At 41.1% G+C, this 21,944-nt stretch overlaps 1 pseudogene; it reads left to right on the top strand.

Moving 5' to 3' along the window:
• Nucleotides 1-15,276: 15,276 nt before the first annotated feature.
• Nucleotides 15,277-15,453, top strand: LOC140286107 (U2 spliceosomal RNA; annotated as a pseudogene).
• The last annotated feature ends 6,491 nt before the right edge of the window (nucleotides 15,454-21,944 follow it).

Genomic DNA, 21,944 nt, shown 5'->3' with positions numbered 1-21,944 from the left:
AACTGTCCACTGGTTCACGTCCGAGGGCCCTTCCTGGCACAATGCGCACTTGTAGCGGTGTTCTTTTTATGGCCATAGTGTCACTTTGCACCGCCCACCCGCTGCACTGAGCACTCTTCAGCCCTTTTAAATGGTATAACTTTACACTACCACACGCTCCAGCGAGCACCATTCAAGCAACAACTTTGCACTCCAGCACAGTCGCAACAAGTAAGGCGACTCTACTCAGAGAAGTCACTCTGCACAGTAACAAGATTTCTTTTGCACAGACAGAAAGGGCTTCATCCGCAAAGGTAAAGCCTGCCAAAAATAGAAACAACTCATTAGTGCTGCTCAACGTTGTACTTTGCAGTAAAAGAAAGAGCAAATCTAAAGTTTCAGGAATCCGAGAATAAGCTTACTTTCATGAGTTCTTCACGATTTCGGATTTTGCTATAAAATTAATTCCTTCACTCAAACTAAATTAAAACTGCTAAACCGCTAATCTGTTACATACAAGGCAGATGTCAAATTCACCGAAATAGGATCTAAGGGTATTTGGCCAATCGAGCTGTAGCAGCTTCGGTGAAAGAGTATAAGTTGAAGAGTTTGTGAATAAAGGTGTGCGCACACATAGTGAGTTGTAGGAAAATAGGCAGGGAGCAATGCTGGCTGGGGTATATGTTCTTGTATGTTGTCTGACTGTTTGATTTGAATGTGTTGTGTAAGTGTCCTGTTGAATGTTACATGTTTGGGCTTTGACACGCTTCACTGTGGTTGTTAACTGTGTGGTGTGTCCTGAAATGTTATATGTTTGGGCTGTGTGACATGCTTAATGCTTTTCAGTAGCAACCCACTTATTCATATATAGCAACTGACAACATAAGAAGTCCGGACATACTTTGATAGTAGTTGTAGAAGTATCCTTATTGATAATAGATAAACTAATTCATAGTGATAGAACAGTGGATGAACAGGTGCCTGCACATGTCTCATGAAAATAAAATGGGTGTATGATTGCTGACGGCAGAGCAATACTGCCAAACTTATGAGTTCTTGTGGCAAACTTGATTCAGTGTCTTGACGTGTATACGCTGTTTCGCTGACTTGTCACAAGAAACAAAGTGTGTTTGATAAGATCCGACCATTTTATTACGGGAGGATCAGTATGTATGGATTCTGATGTGACTGATAAACCCATTCGTATCTTAAGCATAATCTAATACGTGAGACAACGCCCTGGCACACAATCAAAAAAAAAAAGAGAGAGAGCGGTTTTGTGTCCCCACAGTCCATAATGTAGAAAAGAGAGAAAAAAAGCCTTTCTGATTTGGTGTGTGTGCTCACAGTGCAGAGTGTAGAGAAAAGAGAGAAAAGAAAGCCGTTTTGGTGTCACAGGTGTTGTGACTTACACACACACATTTCTGAATTGAGAAAGGAAATTATTTTAGAGAAAGCACTAGAGTTTAGATCCCACATTTGTTGATAGGCATTCATTTAATTTTTCTTTTTATCAGTTTTAAAGTGAATACTAACTGAGAAATGAAAAAGGTGAAGAGTTTAGAAGCTTGGTTCAAGAGCAAAACTTGGTTTATGATCAGCTGAGTCTCTAAACAGAACAGCAAAGGGCTTCATCGAACATTTAAAAAAGATTCAGATTGTTAGAATATCCAGAATTTATAGGAATGGTGGTGATTACTCTTATTTTCTAGAATGGAAATAACTGCACCATGTCTGTTTTATGAATTTAAGGGGCTAAAAAGTTTTGTTCTCGTTTTTCTATGATTAACCGAATGTATGTGAGAGTCCAAACAGACAGAAGGGTTACGGCCGAGCGCTGGACCTTCCAAAAAAGATGAGACAGGCTGGACCTGTGCCATACTAGTTAAGACCTGCCTGTGGATAACAGGTTCTTTAAACTCTCACACACACAAACTCACACACGTTCGCACACATACACCCATACACACACATTCTTGAACTTGCTGCAAGATTAAACATTTGCATTAACTGACTCCAGCAACTCTGAGTCTCATTGAGAGACTTTTCTCAACAATTGGGTCCTCAAACTCAACGTTTTTCCGCTTTCCAGGGTCGGAGCTGAAACCGTGCACGGGGGAGTCCAGTACTCCTAATGAAAGACCCCCTGCTGAATTGCGGTAATTAGGGGCCAGTGTCCACTGAAAGGGGGAAAAAGGGACGAGATCGTACTTTTGAATCAATGGCCAGAAGCCATTGGCAGTGCAGGCATCAACAATAATGGTGTTATTTCACCCATTAACACTTAAGGTACCTCATGCAGTGGCTGTGATATGGTTACTTAACAAAATATCTTTACCAGACATCTCTCCTACATAACAGTTCTTCTTTCACAGCCACACCTTGTTGTCGAGAGATGTGCTACACTTAATCCATCCACACTGCTACCTACCCCACAGATGGAAAGCCTCATGATTGCATGTCAGAAATAACCATCAGTGTTTTACCCAGGCCAGACTTAACTGATATACGTTATGAAAATGCAGAAATAACTATATTTATTCAACAGGTCAAGCAAAAAACCCTGATGGCACAAATGCTACAGGATTTGCAGTAGTAACAGAAACTGAAGTTTTCTTAAAACAACCACTACCAAAAAATTACTCTGTTCAAGCAGTCGAATTGGTAGCTTTAACTGAAGCTTGTAAATTAAATAACAAAAAGGTTGTTAACGTTTACACTGACAGTCAGTATGCCTTCTCAACTGTACATGTGTTAACACAGCATTGGAAAAACAGGTATGTTGACATCCACAGCTAAATGTATAAACTACAAATATTTTAGCATTATTAGATGTTATTCAATTGCCATCTACAATAGACTCGTATGAATGACCGGAAGGAAAACCATACTGCCAAAGAATTTGTTTAAATATGCTGCAGTATTGAGCCACGGACCATGTCATGTCTCAACAGGAGGGATGGAAGCAATAATGAACAAGGTTTTTACAGCATATGGTTTTACTAATTATTGAATTTTTTTTTTTAGAATAAATAAATGAATAAAGTTTTGTCTAGCAGGTCAAATATGTGCAAAATACATTCCACAGGGCAATCTAAGACCAAAACGAAGATAATTCCCTAAGCCAGTGTATCTTTTTCAACATATTTGTTTGGATTTCATTATTTCATTATTGTGTAGATTTCATTGAACTAAATTAATGTTAAGGGAAACGATTCTGCTCAGTGACAACAGAGGTTTTTACCAAATGGTCTGAAATATTTCCATGTGCACAAGCAGATGCACTCTCAGTAGCAAAATCACGCGTAAAATAACTCATTTCTAGATTTGAAATTCCTGAAAAGATCTTCAGTGATAATTTGACACACTTTGTAAACTATGTCATCTCACTGATGGCAAAGAACTTAAAATAGATCTTAGAAACCACTGTGATATAGAAGGTTTCGCTAACACATTGGAATTGTTTTACTATTTACATATGCATGTGCAGTGAAGAATTGCTTGCTGCTGATAAATGCAAAGAAGAACAGCTTACACATAGATGCTCACATATAGGCTGCTGAATGCAATGAAGACCTGCTTATCCAGTAAATTTCAATGTCAATGTGTAATATTCAATTAGGATTTGCAAAACAGTGAAGTTAAACAATGAATGGGTCCATAGTCGGTATGAGAAGACTACAGGAATATTTACCTGGGTGTACGTTCAAACAGAGATGAGAAAATTGCGATAATTATATTGTTTGTTTGTTTGTTAGTATGTATATGAATGTTATGTGTATAAACTGTGTTGAGTTGTAGTTACTCAGTAGTGTCTCAGTGAAACAACCGACGGGGGAAGCCTTGCGGTGACAACAAAAGCAGTGTTTTACTGATCAGTCAAGTTGCTCCAGTGTACTCCATACAAACTGGTTGGCTACTGAAGGGATAGAAAATGGGGAATACTTGTTTTAAAGCAAAAAAGGAATTAGATGGGAAAAATACATGTTTTAACGGGACCCAGACAATATTATATAGATGTCGCCACTGAAGTAAAGAACATTTACGTGGGATGGTGTGAGGGTCCTCGTTTGGCTGACGTTAGCCGATATGCTCGCCATGCTCAGAACCAAGTTGAGACGCGTAAGACAACCAAAAGGGACAAGTGTGAAAAGGAGCTGCATTTGGCAACCATGACCATGTATTACGCAGTGGGTGTAAACAGAGGACGAGGCCGAAGTCGAAGACGTGGACGTGTGGGAGAGGAGGTCGAAATGGGCCACGCCAGAGCTATGATCCGAATATTTGTTTTTACTGTGGCCAGACTGGACACTGGAAGAAGGACTGTCCACAGCTAAAAAGTGATGAAATTGGGCAAAAGGCTGACTGAGGGTGGGAGGCAGGTTCTCGACGTCACGCGGCAGCGGAGCCTCCACTAATGGGTGATAGCACAAACACACTCACACATTTTTCCTGCTCTGTGTAGTGAAGCAACGCTTGCCGACTGTGATTCACGTAGTAAAGTTTTGCATGCTATTTCAGTCCTAGAGCAAAGATATTTCTCTCAGAATATAGGAACTTATGTTCATCAGTAGTGACGTCAGGGGAGTTTGATTGTCCTCCAAAGTTAAGTGGAAACCACGTTTACTGTATGTCTGCATCAGGCCAGGTTGTGAAGGAGAAAATGACAATGCCCATTGCGTGTTGTCACTCCCGATGAGCTCTCCTTCAAACACTCATTTTTGTTATCAGAGTTGTGTCCCATTAACCTGATGGGCTGTGATCTCATGTGTAAATTAGGCATTATTTTAACTTCTACACCAGAGGGTGTTAAGGTTATGTTACAGCCTGACAAAGTTTTCACAGCAGTGCAGTTTGATTCATCGGCACTTACATATGCTTATGAGTGGAAACTTCCCAGCTCTCCTTTTTCACAACAACTAGTGGAAGAAGCAAAAGCGTTAGTTTCACCCCTTTCTGATTTCATGCAACCTACTGATTTGCACTGCACATCACACATTTCTTTGGGGCCTGACAATGACTATGAGAAGAAGTGAAAAAATATGTGCGCCTACTTTATTGGCTGTGTCGCTCACTCCAGAGCACTTCGATTTTTTTAATGTTTGTGGTACTCGCCCTCACATTTCCTTGGCCAAACGTACACACTGGCAGTGACAAGGTGTGGGAGAGTTTGTTGCTACATGTCAGAAAGAAATGGAGTGGACTGTTTCACCTGCTGATCCAAATTTGATGTTTTCTGAACGATTGTCAGCATACAAAAAAACATTTTTGAGTACAATGCATTGTCAAAGAACTGTGGACTTAATTCCTACCACAGAATCACATTTTGAAGCATGTTTTTTATCTGAAACAGATTTGTCTTCGATACCCATGTTGGCTGAAGTGCCCAATGATCTTTGGGCTAAGAGCAAATATGATGTGGGGTTGATAAAAGGCTGTGAACCAGTAATTGTCACCCCTAAATCAGACTTTTGTCCATGTAAAAAACAATACCCTTTTAAGCCTGAAGCAATTAAAGGGATTAAACCTGTTTTTCAATCTTTTCAGAAAACAGGCGTTATTGTTCCTTTTGAAAATTCACCTGTGCTTACTCCATTGTTTCCTGTTAAAAAGATTAAAGATGCTGGCCAGCCAGATGAATGGCGTTTTGTACAGGACCTCCAAGCGGTGAATGCTAAAGTTCAGCCACATGCTCCTACTGTGCCCAACCCACACACTATTTTGTCTCAAATTACATCAGATGCACAGTTTTTCTCAGTGGTTGACTTGTCGCCAGTGCACCCTGATAGCCCATTTTGGTTTGCTTTTTAGTTTGAACAGAGATCTTGGACTTTTACCCGGTTATGACAGGGGTACTGTGAAAGTCCCACTATTTACAATGCTGCCCTCAAAGCTAGTCTGGATTAACTTCAATCAACCACAGGCTCTGCTCTTTTGCAGTATGTGGATGACATCCTTTTATGTAGTCCATCTAAACAACAGTGTGAAAAAGACCAAATGACTCAAATAACTTTCTTGCTTTCAAAATTTTTCCTCTAGTGACGCTGACTTAGAGAGGGATGAAGATAATCATATTTAATTGTTCATGTTTTGATTGTTTATCATTGGACCCTTTATCACTATGATGCCTGCATTTTAAACTCACGTTGTGTGCAAATGCAGGCTGATGTTTTACAGATAAAGTTATTATTTTCCTTGTTTCTTTTGGGTTGATTAATATAATGGTATTATTATAATCAAAAGGGAGGAATGTAATGGAAAATAATTCTTATATGCATTGTATTGAGTGTTACTGTGTATAACCTGCAAATGACTGAGCTGCAAGGTACCACCCTGCCCTGTTTTCTTAAATTCCTCTTTACAATGGTGGGCTTGTTAATATGAGATAGCTGCACTTTAGGGGGGACAGGGTTAGGCTGGTATTTACGAGTGTGTCTGGGTAACCTCAACTAATGGTTGGGGAGGAAAGTTAGAAGAACAATCAACTATACCCTAAAACAGATGACGTGATGAGTGGGCAATATAACTGTGTTTTTGCTTCAGTGGTCAGAGCAACTCTGTATTCTGTACTGTGTTGTTCTCTCTTGCAAGATATTATTATTAAAGCCTCTTATCTCCTCAAAAGAAAATAACTGACTCCCCAAGTGCAAGTGTCAGGACAAATGATCAAACTTCTCCAAGCTTCAGTCTGCAGAGAGGTACAAGACCACAGTTCTGCCCATTAACTATAGGGACCTGAATATACCTGCGATCACTTTACAGTCAGGAAATATTAGATATTTAGGCATAAACATTTCCTCCAGGCTCTCAGAGCTAACAAAGCTAAATTATGTGCAATTATTAAAGACAGTAGAGGACGATCTCTCTCGTTTGAAGTCCTTACCTATATCACTTATGGGGAGAGTTACAACCATTAAAATGATGATACTACCAAAAGTTAACTATTTGTTCTCAATGATCCCCATAAAACCATCTGCTACTTGGTTTAAGTCACTAGGTTCATGCATCTCCAAATTTCTGTGGAAAAACAAACCACCACGTATTAGTTTAAAAACCCTACAGAAGACCAAGGACAGTGGTGGATTAGATTTACCTAATTTTCAGCACTATTCCTTAGCCAATAGGTTACAGTATATATCAAAATGGTTTAAACCTAGCCCAATAGATGAACCATGGATAAATATAGAACAAGCATTGTGTGATAATCTGGAAATCTCTGACCTGCCACTTATTAGTCAAAACGTAAAAAATCACAAATGTTTCAAAAGCATTAACATCAGCACCTCTCTGACAGCCTGGTGGGAATTTCTTAAAATAACAAAGTCTTCACTTGTCCCGTGTAAGCTTACACCCATCTGGAACAATCCTGACATCCTGCAAAACAAAAAAATGCTAAACTTTACTCTGTGGAAGATCAAAGGAATCAAACATCTGGAACATATAATCCAAAATGGACATTTTATTTCATTTGATGAGCTCATATCACAACATGAGATAGGCAGCAATAAATTCCTAGAATATCAACAACTTAAGTCTATAATAACAAAGAAATATATCCTCCACCAACCAGACTTACAACTCCCGATTAGGGTAGTAGAATTTCTAAGCATCTGCACCCCAAAACTACTATCAAAAATATATAAATTATTGTCTAAGATAGATGACACAATGTCTCTACCGTCCTCAAAATGGGAGGCAGATTTATCCATCAGTTCTAGTCATAGCTTCTGGCCACATATATGTTTGAACACCTTCAGAATGACTCAAAATCCTAATTTAGAGCTCATACAATACAAAATTCTTCATAGAACACACTATACAGGACAAAGGATGTTCAGGATGGGTCTAACACACTCAAACATCTGCTCACATTGCACAGATAACACACCTGATGATTATGCACACGCTTTGTGGTTTTGTGCGCCTGTCCAGAGGTTCTGGCTTGAAGTCTGTGCGGACCTATCAACATGACTAAAGTGTAGCATTCCTGCATGCCCCACACTGTGCATACTGGGTGACTTAGACAACATCAATGTGGAATTTAGCTTAGCACACATGATCCTCACAGTGTTATGTATAGCAAAGAAAACTATTCTCATGAACTGGAAAGCGAAGAACAATCTGTGTATTAACCAGTTTAGAAATTTTCTTTTAGATTATATTAGCATGGAAACAATGTCTGCTTCCTCAAAACATCAATTGGCTGAATTTAATTCTCTCTGGTCCCTTCTGATTAGCTTGATCACATAGTGGTGGTGGTGGGTTGCTGTCCCGTCGCTCTGGGCGGTTGGGTGTGTGCTGGGGGGGGCTGTGTGGCTTCGGGCGTCTGGTGGTCTCTCGGGTCGTGGGGAAATACAGCAGCCCTGTATTATTGCTTCCTGTTAAATCAAGAAACAATGTGCACATGCTGGTTACAAATAAGAAAATACAAACAACAAACAGTTTCTTCCATGGTTCACAGCATGTGTATGATCATCTTCATCGCTGGTCTCAGTAAGGATGTTTCAATCTTCGGTGTCAGAGGTTACTAGCACTTAACACACCGTTGGAGTACAGCTTTTACTGCTGACTCTTATCTTTGTCCTTCCGGGCGTGTTGGTTAGGCTGATGTATTTCAGGGTGGAAGTCATCTACTGGTTCTGGTACCTTCTTACAGTGACTGGCATGAATCCAGGTTGCTCTCTCTGCAACTTTAACAGCTGTGTGAGTGACCAGTAGCACCTGGAACGGGCCTTGCCAACGTTTGGACTTCCAATGTTTCCTGCGAAGTTCCTTCACCACCTGTCATCTGGTTGGAGTGGTGTGTTTTCTGTGGCTGGAAGGGCTGCTTTTACTGTCTGTGAAACTTGAGATAGAACAGTGGAAAGGTTTCGACAGTAAGACAACATAGCATCATCACAAACAGTTGTGGAAGGGAGGGGTCTGGTTACAGGTCCCAATCCCAGGTTAGGAGGTCTACCAAATAAAATTTCAAATGGGCTGAGATTCACTTGAGCTCTGATTCTCATTCTCATGTAGGTAAGCTCAATAGGTAATGCTTTTGTCCATGGCAGACCTGTTTCTTCACAACATTTGGCTAACTTGGACTTTAATGTACCATTTTCTCTTTCCACAGCACCTCCACTCTGCGGATGATAAGCACAATGTGTGCGCAAGGTTATTCCCAGGAATTTACCAACCTCAGTCAATGCAGTGTTTACAAAATGTGTGCCATTATCACTGCTGATCTTCTCTGGAATGCCCCATCTAGGAATGATTTCTGTTTAGCAGTGCTTTAGTCACTGCATTACTGTTTGCATGTTTTGCAGGGAAAACTTCAACCCATTTACTAAACACGTCCACTATTACTAGTGCATATTTCTTTCCTTCAGCTGGTGTGAGTTCAACAAAATCCATCATCAAATGTTCAAAAGGTTTCTCTGGTGGAGGGTGTGCAACTTGCGATGTGTGTAATGCCTTTCCTACATTATGTGTGGCACAAACCATACATGACTGACAGTATTTTTGCACATATGAACTGAACCCTTTTGTGAACCACTGAGCAGTGAGTGCATTCAGCATCCCCCCTTTTGACACATGGTTCAACCCATGTGTCAATTTTGAAAAATGAGGAAAAAAATGCTTAGGTAGACAGGGTTTACCATCAGGTCCCATCCAAACACCATCCGTATGAGTTGCACCCACAGAGGACCAAATGCGTCCAGAGGACCAAATTTCATCTGCAGAGGCAAAAGTTTGCAAAGCATGGAGATCTGTGAGGGAGTCTTCTGCCTGCAAAGAGAGGGAAGCGAAAACAGGAAAAAAATTAGCTGCTTGCTTAGCTGCAGCATCAGCTCTGGCATTGCCACAAGCAACAGGATCGTCTGAGTTAGTGTGAGCCGCACACTTACAGACCGAGATTGCTGTAGGCAAAAGGATCGCATCAAGAAGATCAGAAACCTGCTTGGAGTTCAGAATAGTTTTACCATCTGATTTAAGGAAATGCCTGTGTTTCCACAGCGCACCAAAGTCACGAACAACACCAAAAGCATATCTGGAATCTGTGTAAATAGTGACAGACTTACCAGCTGCCAACTTACAAGCTTCAGTAAGTGCAATAAGCTCAGTAGTTTGAGCAGAGAAATGTTTAGGAAGAGAACCAGACAACAAAGTGTCATGTGAAGAACATACTGCAAACCAAACACAGTTAGTACCTGTGGCTGGATCAAGCAAAGCTGATCCATCTACAAAAAGAATCATGTCAGAGTTTGGAAGAGGAGTCTCTAAAAGATCAGGTCGGGGTGTACAAACTTGTTCCAAAACAGCCACCTCATTCGGTGTCGTGTTTCTTTCAAGCAATTCTCCTGGTTAGCCCGCACTCGGCTCGCTCCCAGAGCCGTGTTAAAGTCTACTTCGCATTCCGCACCTCCGCCCACCCGCTGCACTGAGCACTCTTCAGCCCTTTTAAATGGTATAACTTTACACTACCGCACGCTCCAGCGAGCACCATTCAAGCAACAACTTTGCACTCCAGCTTCGAACATCGGCACAGTCGCAACAAGTAAGGCGACTCTACTCAGAGAAGTCACTCTGCACAGTAACAAGATTTCTTTTGCACAGACAGAAAGGGCTTCATCCGCAAAGGTAAAGCCTGCCAAAAATAGAAACAACTCATTAGTGCTGCTCAACATTGTACTTTGCAGTAAAAGAAAGAGCAAATCTAAAGATTCAGGAATCCGAGAATAAGCTTACTTCCATGAGTTCTTCAAGATTTCGGATTTTGCTATAAAATGAATTCCTTCACTCAAACTAAATTAAAACTGCTAAACCGCTAATCTGTTACATGCAAGGCAGATGTCAAATTCACCAAAATAGGATCTAAGGGTATTTGGCCAATCGAGCTGTAGCAGCTTCGGTAAAAGAGTATAAGTTGAAGAGTTTGTGAATAAAGGTGTGCGCACACATAGTGAGTTGTAGGAAAATAGGCAGGGAGCAATGCCGGCTGGGGTATAGGTTCTTGTATGTTGTCTGACTGTTTGATTTGAATGTTTTGTGTAAGTGTCCTGTTGAATGTTACATGTTTGGGCTTTGACACGCTTCACTGTGGTTGTTAACTGTGTGGTGTGTCCTGAAATGTTATATGTTTGGGCTGTGTGACATGCTTAATGCTTTTCAGTAGCAACCCACTTATTCATATATAGCAACTGACAACATAAGAAGTCCGGACAAACTTTGATAGTAGTTGTAGAAGTATCCTTATTGATAATAGATAAACTAATTCATAGTGATAGAACAGTAGATGAACAGGTGCCTGCACATGTCTCATGAAAATAAAATGGGTGTATGATTGCTGACGGCAGAGCAATACTGCCAAACTTATGAGTTCTTGTGGCAAACTTGATTCAGTGTCTTGACGTGTATACGCTGTTTCGCTGACTTGTCACAAGAAACAAAGTGTGTTTGATAAGATCCGACCATTTTATTACGGGAGGATCAGTATGTATGGATTCTGATGTGACTGATAAACCCATTCGTATCTTAAGCATAATCTAATACGTGAGACAACGCCCTGGCACACAATCAAAAAAAAAAAAAAGAGAGCGGTTTTGTGTCCCCACAGTCCATAATGTAGAAAAGAGAGAAAAAAGCCTTTCTGATTTGGTGTGTGTGCTCACAGTGCAGAGTGTAGAGAAAAGAGAGAAAAGAAAGCCGTTTTGGTGTCACGGGTGTTGTGACTTACACACACACATTTCTGAATTGAGAAAGGAAATTATTTTAGAGGAAGCACTAGAGTTTAGATCCCACATTTGTTGATAGGCATTCGTTTAATTTTTCTTTTAATCAGTTTTAAAGTGAATACTAACTGAGAAATGAAAAAGATGAAGAGTTTAGCTTGGTTCAAGAGCAAAACTTGGTTTATGATCAGCTGAGTCTCTAAACAGAACAGCAAAGGGCTTCATCGAACATTTAAAAAAGATTCAGATTGTTAGAATATCCAGAATTTATAGGAATGGTGGTGATTACTCTTATTTTCTAGAATGGAAATAACTGCACCATGTCTGTTTTATGAATTTAAGGGGCTAAAAAGTTTTGTTCTCGTTTTTCTATGATTAACCGAATGTATGTGAGAGTCCAAACAGACAGAAGGGTTACGGCCGAGCGCTGGACCTTCCAAAAAAGATGAGACAGGCTGGACCCGTGCCATACTAGTTAAGACCTGCCTGTGGATAACAGGTTCTTTAAACTCTCACACACACAAACTCACACACGTTCGCACACATACACCCATACACACACACATTCTTGAACTTGCTGCAAGATTAAACATTTGCATTAACTGACTCCAGCAACTCTGAGTCTCATTGAGAGACTTTTCTCAACAATTGGGTCCTCAAACCAGATCTCAACGTTTTTTCCGCTTTCCAGGGTCGGAGCTGAAACCGTGCACGGGGGAGTCCAGTACTCCTAATGAAAGACCCCCTGCTGAATTGCGGTAATTAGGGGCCAGTGTCCACTGAAAGGGGGAAAAAGGGACGAGATCGTACTTTTGAATCAATGGCCAGAAGCCATTGGCAGTGCAGGCATCAACAATAATGGTGTTATTTCACCCATTAACACTTAAGGTACCTCATGCAGTGGCTGTGATATGGTTACTTAACAAAATATCTTTACCAGACATCTCTCCTACATAACAGTTCTTCTTTCACAGCCACACCTTGTTGTCGAGAGATGTGCTACACTTAATCCATCCACACTGCTACCTACCCCACAGATGGAAAGCCTCATGATTGCATGTCAGAAATAACCATCAGTGTTTTACCCAGGCCAGACTTAACTGATATACGTTATGAAAATGCAGAAATAACTATATTTATTCAACAGATCAAGGAAAAAAACCCTGATGGCACAAATGCTACAGGATTTGCAGTAGTAACAGAAACTGAAGTTTTCTTAAAACAACCACTACCAAAAAATTACTCTGTTCAAGCAGTCGAATTGGTAGCTTTAACTGAAGCTTGTAAATTAAATAACAAAAAGGTTGTTAACGTTTACACTGACAGTCAGTATGCCTTCTCAACTGTACATGTGTTAACACAGCATTGGAAAAACAGGTATGTTGACATCCACAGCTAAATGTATAAACTACAAATATTTTAGCATTATTAGATGTTATTCAATTGCCATCTACAATAGACTCGTATGAATGACCGGAAGGAAAACCATACTGCCAAAGAATTTGTTTAAATATGCTGCAGTATTGAGCCACGGACCATGTCATGTCTCAACAGGAGGGATGGAAGCAATAATGAACCAGATTTTTACAGCATATGGTTTTACTAATTATTAAAAAAATATTTTTTAGAATAAATAAATGAATAAAGTTTTGTCTAGCAGGTCAAATATGTGCAAAATACATTCCACAGGGCAATCTAAGACCAAAACGAAGATAATTCCCTAAGCCAGTGTATCTTTTTCAACATATTTGTTTGGATTTCATTATTTCATTATTTTGTAGATTTCATTGAACTAAATTAATGTTAAGGGAAACGATTCTGCTCAGTGACAACCGAGGTTTTTACCAAATGGTCTGAAATATTTCCATGTGCACAAGCAGATGCACTCTCAGTAGCAAAATCACGCGTAAAATAACTCATTTCTAGATTTGAAATTCCTGAAAAGATCTTCAGTGATAATTTGACACACTTTGTAAACTATGTCATCTCACTGATGGCAAAGAACTTAAAATAGACCTTAGAAACCACTGTGATATAGAAGGTTTCGCTAACACATTGGAATTGTTTTACTATTTACATATGCATGTGCAGTGAAGAATTGCTTGCTGCTGATAAATGCAAAGAAGAACAGCTTACACATAAATGCTCACATATAGGCTGCTGAATGCAATGAAGACCTGCTTATCCAGTAAAGTTCAATGTCAATGTGTAATATTCAATTAGGATTTGCAAAACAGTGAAGTTAAACAATGAATGGGTCCATAGTCGGTATGAGAAGACTACAGGAATATTTACCTGGGTGTACGTTCAAACAGAGATGAGAAAATTGCGATAAATTATTGTTTGTTTGTTTGTTAGTATGTATATGAATGTTATGTGTATAAACTGTGTTGAGTTGTAGTTACTCAGTAGTGTCTCAGTGAAACAACCGACGGGGGAAGCCTTGCGGTGACAACAAAAGCAGTGTTTTACTGATCAGTCAAGTTGCTCCAGTGTACTCCATACAAACTGGTTGGCTACTGAAGGGATAGAAAATGGGGAATACTTGTTTTAAAGCAAACAAGGAATTAGATGGGAAAAATATATGTTTTAACGGGACCCAGACAATATTAAATACTCAGACAGATGGGAGAAGAAGTGTAGTTTTGTAGGAAATCACAAAATTATTACATAAAATTAGTGAAATCAATTGAAGAATGCCTTTCTGAAGAGCTGTTTACCACAGATGAGCAGCTTTGCGACCAAGCACATTGTAGATCGCTTTACTGCCAAAATGATCTAGTTTAATGGATTGGTTTAGACATGCATAACAGCATTTTAAGAACAAAGAGAGAAACAAAAAGGGACAACGCTTCATGGTGGAAGGTGATGTATAAATAACTGTGTATATGATGAAGGAGAGACCATTTGAGCAGCACAGCCATTTCGCAGCACAGGGACAGCAGTCCAAGTTAAAGGATCTCCCACGTGGTATCACCTGTCACACTGTGTCAAGGCATCAAAAAAAGAAAAAATCACCAAACTCAAGGACAAAGAGACGAAGACTCCGGTGAACGAAGAGAGAGGACTTACAAACCAGAAATACAAAAGGATGCTCGATATCAAGATCCAGAAGAAGAGGCTAACAATGCCACGAACACTTACGATGCTGGGAATGATGCCAGCAATGAACAGAGAAGAAGATTCAGTGTCATCAATCTGCAACACGTGCCTCTAATGAGGGGGTGAATATAGAATCCTCAACGATTACAACGTCTCTGGGAACTGTGACAACAACAAGGTTTAAACCATTTTGATATATATTGTAACCTATTGGCTAAGGAATAGTGCTGAAAATGAGGTAAATCTAATCCACCACTGTCCTTGGTCTTCTGTAGGGTTTGTAAACTAATACGTGGTGGTTTGTTTTTCCACAGAAATTTGGAGATGCATGAATCTAGTGACTTAAACCAAGTAGCAGATGGTTTTATGGGGATCATTGAGAACAAATAGTTAACTTTTGGTAGTATCATCATTTTAATGGTTGTAACTCTCCCCATAAGTGATATAGGTAAGGACTTCCAACGAGAGAGATCGTCCTCTACTCTCTTTAATAATTGCACATAATCCATCTGTACTTATCAGTTTAATATGTGATATGTCTATGCAAGGACTACATATTAAATGGATTTTTATAAATAGGAGTTGAAAAAGGAGCTTGCTCCGTTCACTCCAAGCATCGACCCGGTATTGCAGTGCCGCTGGGAACGGTGCGCTCTCCTCTGCTGTTGTGAAAAAGCAAACAGCGGTGCAGGATGGAAGTTTCTTTTAGTCTGCTGAGAAAAGAGAGTGAATGCGAAGTAGACTTTAACACGGCTCTGGGAGCGAGCCGAGTGCGGGCTAACCAGGAGAAATGCTTGAAAGAAACGCGACACCGAATGAGCGGTCAGAACAAAGCCTCAATACGGTGTTCCTGTGGTGTTTTTATAAAATGCGGTGAAAATAAAGGTGTGAATGCCCCATAGAAAACTAAAAGGTGGAGCGGAAGTGTTCGGCCAACCTTACATCATCAAAAGCGAGATCAGAGGTTTTTGGCTGCAAGAAGGCCATAGTTTGCCAAAAGCGGGTAAGGTGCGAATGAACGACTAAATATCAACAAAAGTGGGGGCGGAGGTCTTCGGATGCAAGTGGGTGTGAATATCCCACCATACAGGTATGGTGGAGAGGAAGCTGTGAATGGCCGACCATAGTTTGCAAAAAGCGGGTGAGAAAAGGTGCGAATGTCCAACCATACATGATCAAACCAGGGAGCGGAGGTGTTTGGCTGCGAAAAGGTGTGAATGTCCACCCATAATTAATGAAAAGCGGGCAACAAGTAGGTTCGAATGCCATACCATACATCATCAAAAGCACGAGTGGATGTGTTCGGCTACAAGAAGGTTTGAATGTCCGAGCATAGTTTGTAAAAAGCGGGTAAGAAAAGGTTCGAATGCCCGAACATACACCATCAAAAGAGGGAGCGGAGGTGTTCCGTTGTAAGACGGTGTGAATGTCCGACCATAGTTGGTAAAAAGTGGGTATGAAAAGGTTCGAATGCCCAAATTCGGCTGCAAAAAACTGTGTTCGGCTGCAAAAAGGTGTGAATGTTCGACTAAAGTTTGTAAAAAGCGGGTAAGACAAGGTGCGAATGCCTGACAATGTATGATCAAAAGCGGGAGCGGAGGTGTTCAGCTGCAAGAAGGTCTAAATGTCCATTATTAATTGCTAGAAAACATGAAAGAAAATTTTCGAAAATCAATCCGCACATGATCATAAGTGGGAGAGGAGGTGTTCAGCTGCAAGAAGGTGTGAATGTCCTACCATAATTGCTGAAAAATGTGTTAGAAACGGTAAGAATGCCGGACCATACCTCATCAAAAGCTAGAGAGGTGGTGTTCGGCTGCAAGTAGGTGTGAATGTCTGACTAAAGTTCAAATATATTAACAAAAGCGGGAGCGGAGGTGTTCAGCTGCAAGAAGGTCTGAATGTCCATCAATAATTGCTAGAAAACATGAAAGAAAATTTTCGAATATCAAACCGCACATGATCATAAGCGGGAGAGGAGGTGTTCAGCTGCAGGAAGGTTTGAATGTCCACCCATAATTCCTGAAAAATGGGTAAAAAAAAAGGTAAGAATGCCCAACCATACATCATCAAAAGCAGGTGTGAATGTTAGATCATAATTTGCAAAAAGCTGATGAGAAAGGGTGAGAATGCCCGACTATACACCATGAAATGCAGGAGCGGAGGTGTTCGGCTGTAAGGAGGTGTGAATCTCCGACCATAATTGCTGAAAAATGTGTTAGAAAAGGTAAGAATGCCGGACCATACATCATCAAAAGCGGGAGAGGTGGTGTTCGGCTGCAAGTAGGTGTGAATGTCCAGCCATAATTACTCACAAACGGGTAAGAAAAGGTAGTATTGCCAGACCATACATGATCAAAACAGGGAGCGGAGGTGGTTCGGCTGCAAGAAGGTGTGAATGTCCGACTAAAGTTCAAATATATTAACAAAAGCGGGAGGAGAGGTCTTCGGATGAGAGTGGTTGAGAATTTCCAACCATAATCTATAAAATGCGGTGAAAAAAAAGGTGTGATAGAACACTAAAAGGTGGAGTGGAAGTGTTCGGCTGCAAGAAGGTGTGAATGTCCGACTATATTTGGTGAAAAGCAGGTGAAGCAAGGTCTGAATGCCCAACCTTACATCATGAAAAGCGAGATCAGAGGTGTTTGGCTGAGAGAAGGCCACAGTTTGCGATGCAATAATTAAAGGCCTCATGCCAGATGTTGCCACTGAAGTAAAGAACATTTACGTGGGATGGTGTGAGGGTCCTCGTTTGGCTGACGTTCGCCGATATGCTCGCCATGCTCAGAACCAAGTTGAGACGCGTAAGACAACCAAAAGGGACAAGTGTGAAAAGGAGCTGCATTTGGCAGCCATGACCATGTATTACGCAGTTGGTGTAAACAGAGGACGAGGCCGAAGTCGAAGACGTGGACGTGTGGGAGAGGAGGTCGAAATGGGCCACGCCAGAGCTATGATCCGAATATTTGTTTTTACTGTGGCCAGACTGGACACTGGAAGAAGGACTGTCCACAGCTGAAAAGTGATGAAATTGGGCAAAAGACTGACTGAGGGTGGGAGGCAGGTTCTGGACGTCACGCGGCAGCGGAGCCTCCACTAATGGGTGATAGCACAAACACACTCACACATTTTTCCTGCTCTGTGTAGTGAAGAAACGCTTGCCGACTGTGATTCACGTAGTAAAGTTTAGAGCAAAGATATTTCTCTCAGAATATAGGAACTTATGTTCATCAGTAGTGACGTCAGGGGAGTTTGATTGTCCTCCAAAGTTAAGTGGAAACCACGTTTACTGTATGTCTGCATCAGGCCAGGTTGTGAAGGAGAAAATGACAATGCCCATTGCGTGTTGTCACTCCTGATGAGCTCTCCTTCAAACACTCATTTTTGTTATCAGAGTTGTGTCCCATTAACCTGATGGGCTGTGATCTCATGTGTAAATTAGGCATTATTTTAACTTCTACACCAGAGGGTGTTAAGGTTATGTTACAGCCTGACAAAGTTTTCACAGCAGTGCAGTTTGATTCATCGGCACTTACATATGCTTATGAGTGGAAACTTCCCAGCTCTCCTTTTTCACAACAACTAGTGGAAGAAGCAAAAGCGTTAGTTTCACCCCTTTCTGATTTCATGCAACCTACTGATTTGCACTGCACATCACACATTTCTTTGGGGCCTGACAATGACTATGAGAAGAAGTGAAAAAATATGTGCGCCTACTTTATTGGCTGTGTCGCTCACTCCAGAGCACTTCGATTTTTTTAATGTTTGTGGTACTCGCCCTCACATTTCCTTGGCCAAACGTACACACAGGCAGTGACAAGGTGTGGGAGAGTTTGTTGCTACATGTCAGAAAGAAATGGAGTGGACCGTTTCACCTGCTGATCCAAATTTGATGTTTTCTGAACGATTGTCAGCATACAAAAAAACATTTTTGAGTACAATGCATTGTCAAAGAACTGTGGACTTAATTCCTACCACAGAATCACATTTTGAAGCATGTTTTTTATCTGAAACAGATTTGTCTTCGATACCCATGTTGGCTGAAGTGCCCAATGATCTTTGGGCTAAGAGCAAATATGATGTGGGGTTGATAAAAGGCTGTGAACCAGTAATTGTCACCCCTAAATCAGACTTTCAGAAATCAGAGTCCATGTAAAAAACAATACCCTTTTAAGCCTGAAGCAATTAAAGGGATTAAACCTGTTTTTCAATCTTTTCAGAAAACAGGCGTTATTGTTCCTTTTGAAAATTCACCTGTGCTTACTCCATTGATTCCTGTTAAAAAGATTAAAGATGCTGGCCAGCCAGATGAATGGCGTTTTGTACAGGACCTCCAAGCGGTGAATGCTGCAGTTCAGCCACATGCTCCTACTGTGCCCAACCCACACACTATTTTGTCTCAAATTACATCAGATGCACAGTTTTTCTCAGTGGTTGACTTGTCGCCAGTGCACCCTGATAGCCCATTTTGGTTTGCTTTTTAGTTTGAAGGGAGATCTTGGACTTTTACCCGGTTATGCCAGGGGTACTGTGAAAGTCCCACTATTTACAATGCTGCCCTCAAAGCTAGTCTGGATTAACTTCAATCAACCACAGGCTCTGCTCTTTTGCAGTATGTGGATGACATCCTTTTATGTAGTCCATCTAAACAACAGTGTGAAAAAGACAGTGAATCTGTTGAAACATCTTCATTCTTATGGCCATAAAGCCAGCCTTTCTAATTTACAGTTTGTACAGGACGAAGTCACCTTTTTGGGTCATGTGATTTCTAAGGATGGGCGCTCACTTTCTCCTAAACGTGTTGCTGCAGTTCAGATCATTCCTAAACCTGTTACTAAAAAACAGCTTATGTCATTCTTAGGTATAACATCTTACTGCAGGAACTTTATTCCTAACTACTCTTTTCTCAAAGCTCTCTTAGGTGCTCTTATCCATGGTAAAGGCCTCCAGTCAGCTGATCGTGTTCCATGGACTCCTGAGGCTGAATCAGCCTTTAGTCAGCTTAAGCTGGCTCTTCAAACAGCACCAACACTTGGCATTCCAGATCCTCATAAACCTTTCATACAGGCAGTTGATGAGAAGCATGACATCTGTTCTTATGCAGGAACATGGGGCAGGCAAAGGCCAGTGGCTCATTTCTCAGCAAAACTGGACTCTGTGGCTGCAGGCCTGCCTGGTTGTCTTCGTGTTGTTGCAGCTGCAGAGAAAGCTGTCCTGGCCTCCCAAGATATTGTGGGCTATGCTAATTTGACTGTTTTGGTTCCTCATGCTGTTGCCATTATTCTTCTCGAGCAGAAAACTTCACATCTTTCAACTGCTCGTTGGCTCAGATACACCTCTGTGATATGCCAAATGTCACTGTTAAACGTTGTACTGTTCTGAATCCTGCTACTTTGCTTCCGACTCCTGAGGATGGGGAGCCTCATGACTGTGAAGCTGTTTTGGAACAAGTTTGTACACCCCGACCTGATCTTTTAGAGACTCCTCTTCCAAACTCTGACATGATTCTTTTTGTAGATGGATCAGCTTTGCGTGATCCAGCCACAGGTACTAACTGTGTTTGGTTTGCAGTATGTTCTTCACATGACACTTTGTTGTCTGGTTCTCTTCCTAAACATTTCTCTGCTCAAACTACTGAGCTTATTGCACTTACTGAAGCTTGTAAGTTGGCAGCTGGTAAGTCTGTCACTATTTACACAGATTCCAGATATGCTTTTGGTGTTGTTCATGACTTTGGTGCGCTGTGGAAACACAGGCATTTCCTTAAATCAGATGGTAAAACTATTCTGAACTCCAAGCAGGTTTCTGATCTTCTTGATGTGATCCTTTTGCCTACAGCAATCTCGGTCTGTAAGTGTGCGGCTCACACTAACTCAGACGATCCTGTTGCTTGTGGCAATGCCAGAGCTGATGCTGCAGCTAAGCAAGCAGCTAAATCTTTTCCTGTTTTCGCTTCCATCTCTTTGCAGGCAGAAGACTCCCTCACAGATCTCCATGCTTTGCAAACTTTTGCCTCTGCAGATGAAATTTGGTCCTCTGGACGCATTTGGTCCTCTGTGGGTGCAACTCATATGGATGGTGTTTGGATGGGACCTGATGGTAAACCCTGTCTACCTAAACATTTTTTTCCTCATTTTTCAAAATTGACACATGGGTTGGACCATGTGTCAAAAGGGGGGATGCTGAATGCACTCACTGCTCAGTGGTTCACAAAAGGGTTCAGTTCATATGCGCAAAAATACTGTCAGTCATGTATGGTTTGTGCCACACATAATGTAGGAAAGGCATTACACACATCGCAAGTTGCACACCCTCCACCAGAGAAACCTTTTGAACATTTGATGATGGATTTTGTTGAACTCACACCAGCTGAAGGAAAGAAATATGCACTAGTAATAGTGGACGTGTTTAGTAAATGGGTTGAAGTTTTCCCTGCAAAACATGCAAACAGTAACGCAGTGACTAAAGCACTGCTAAACAGAAATCATTCCTAGATGGGGCATTCCAGAGAAGATCAGCGGTGATAATGGCACACATTTTGTAAACACTGCATTGACTGAGGTTGGTAAATTCCTGGGAATAACCTTGCGCACACATTGTGCTTATCATCCACAGAGTGGAGGTGCTGTGGAAAGAGAAAATGGTACATTAAAGTCCAAGTTAGCCAAATGTTGTGAAGAAACAGGTCTGCCATGGACAAAAGTATTACCTATTGTGCTCACCTACATGAGAATGAGAATCAGAGCTCAAGTGAATCTCAGCCCATTTGAAATTTTATTTGGCAGACCTCCTAACCTGGGATTGGGACCTGTAACCAGACCCCTCCCTTCCACAACTGTTTGTGATGATGCTATGTTGTCTTACTGTCGAAACCTTTCCACTGTTCTATCTCAAGTTTCACAGACAGTAAAAGCAGCCCTTCCAGCCACATAAAACACACCACTCCAATCAGATGACAGGTGGTGAAGGAACTTCGCAGGAAACATTGGAAGTCCAAACGTTGGCAAGGCCCGTTCCAGGTGCTACTGGTCACTCATACAGCTGTTAAAGTTGCAGAGAGAGCAACCTGGATTCATGCCAGTCACTGTAAGAAGGTACCAGAACCAGTAGATGACTTCCACCCTGACATACATAAGCCTAACCAACACG

This window comes from Leuresthes tenuis, unplaced genomic scaffold (genome assembly GCF_036924035.1).
Source record: "Leuresthes tenuis unplaced genomic scaffold, fLeuTen1.0.hap1 SCAF_73, whole genome shotgun sequence".
Taxonomy (NCBI): Eukaryota; Metazoa; Chordata; class Actinopteri; order Atheriniformes; family Atherinopsidae; genus Leuresthes; species Leuresthes tenuis.
Note: the sequence above shows the minus strand (reverse complement) of the source record. Positions and strands in the feature narration are given on the sequence as shown.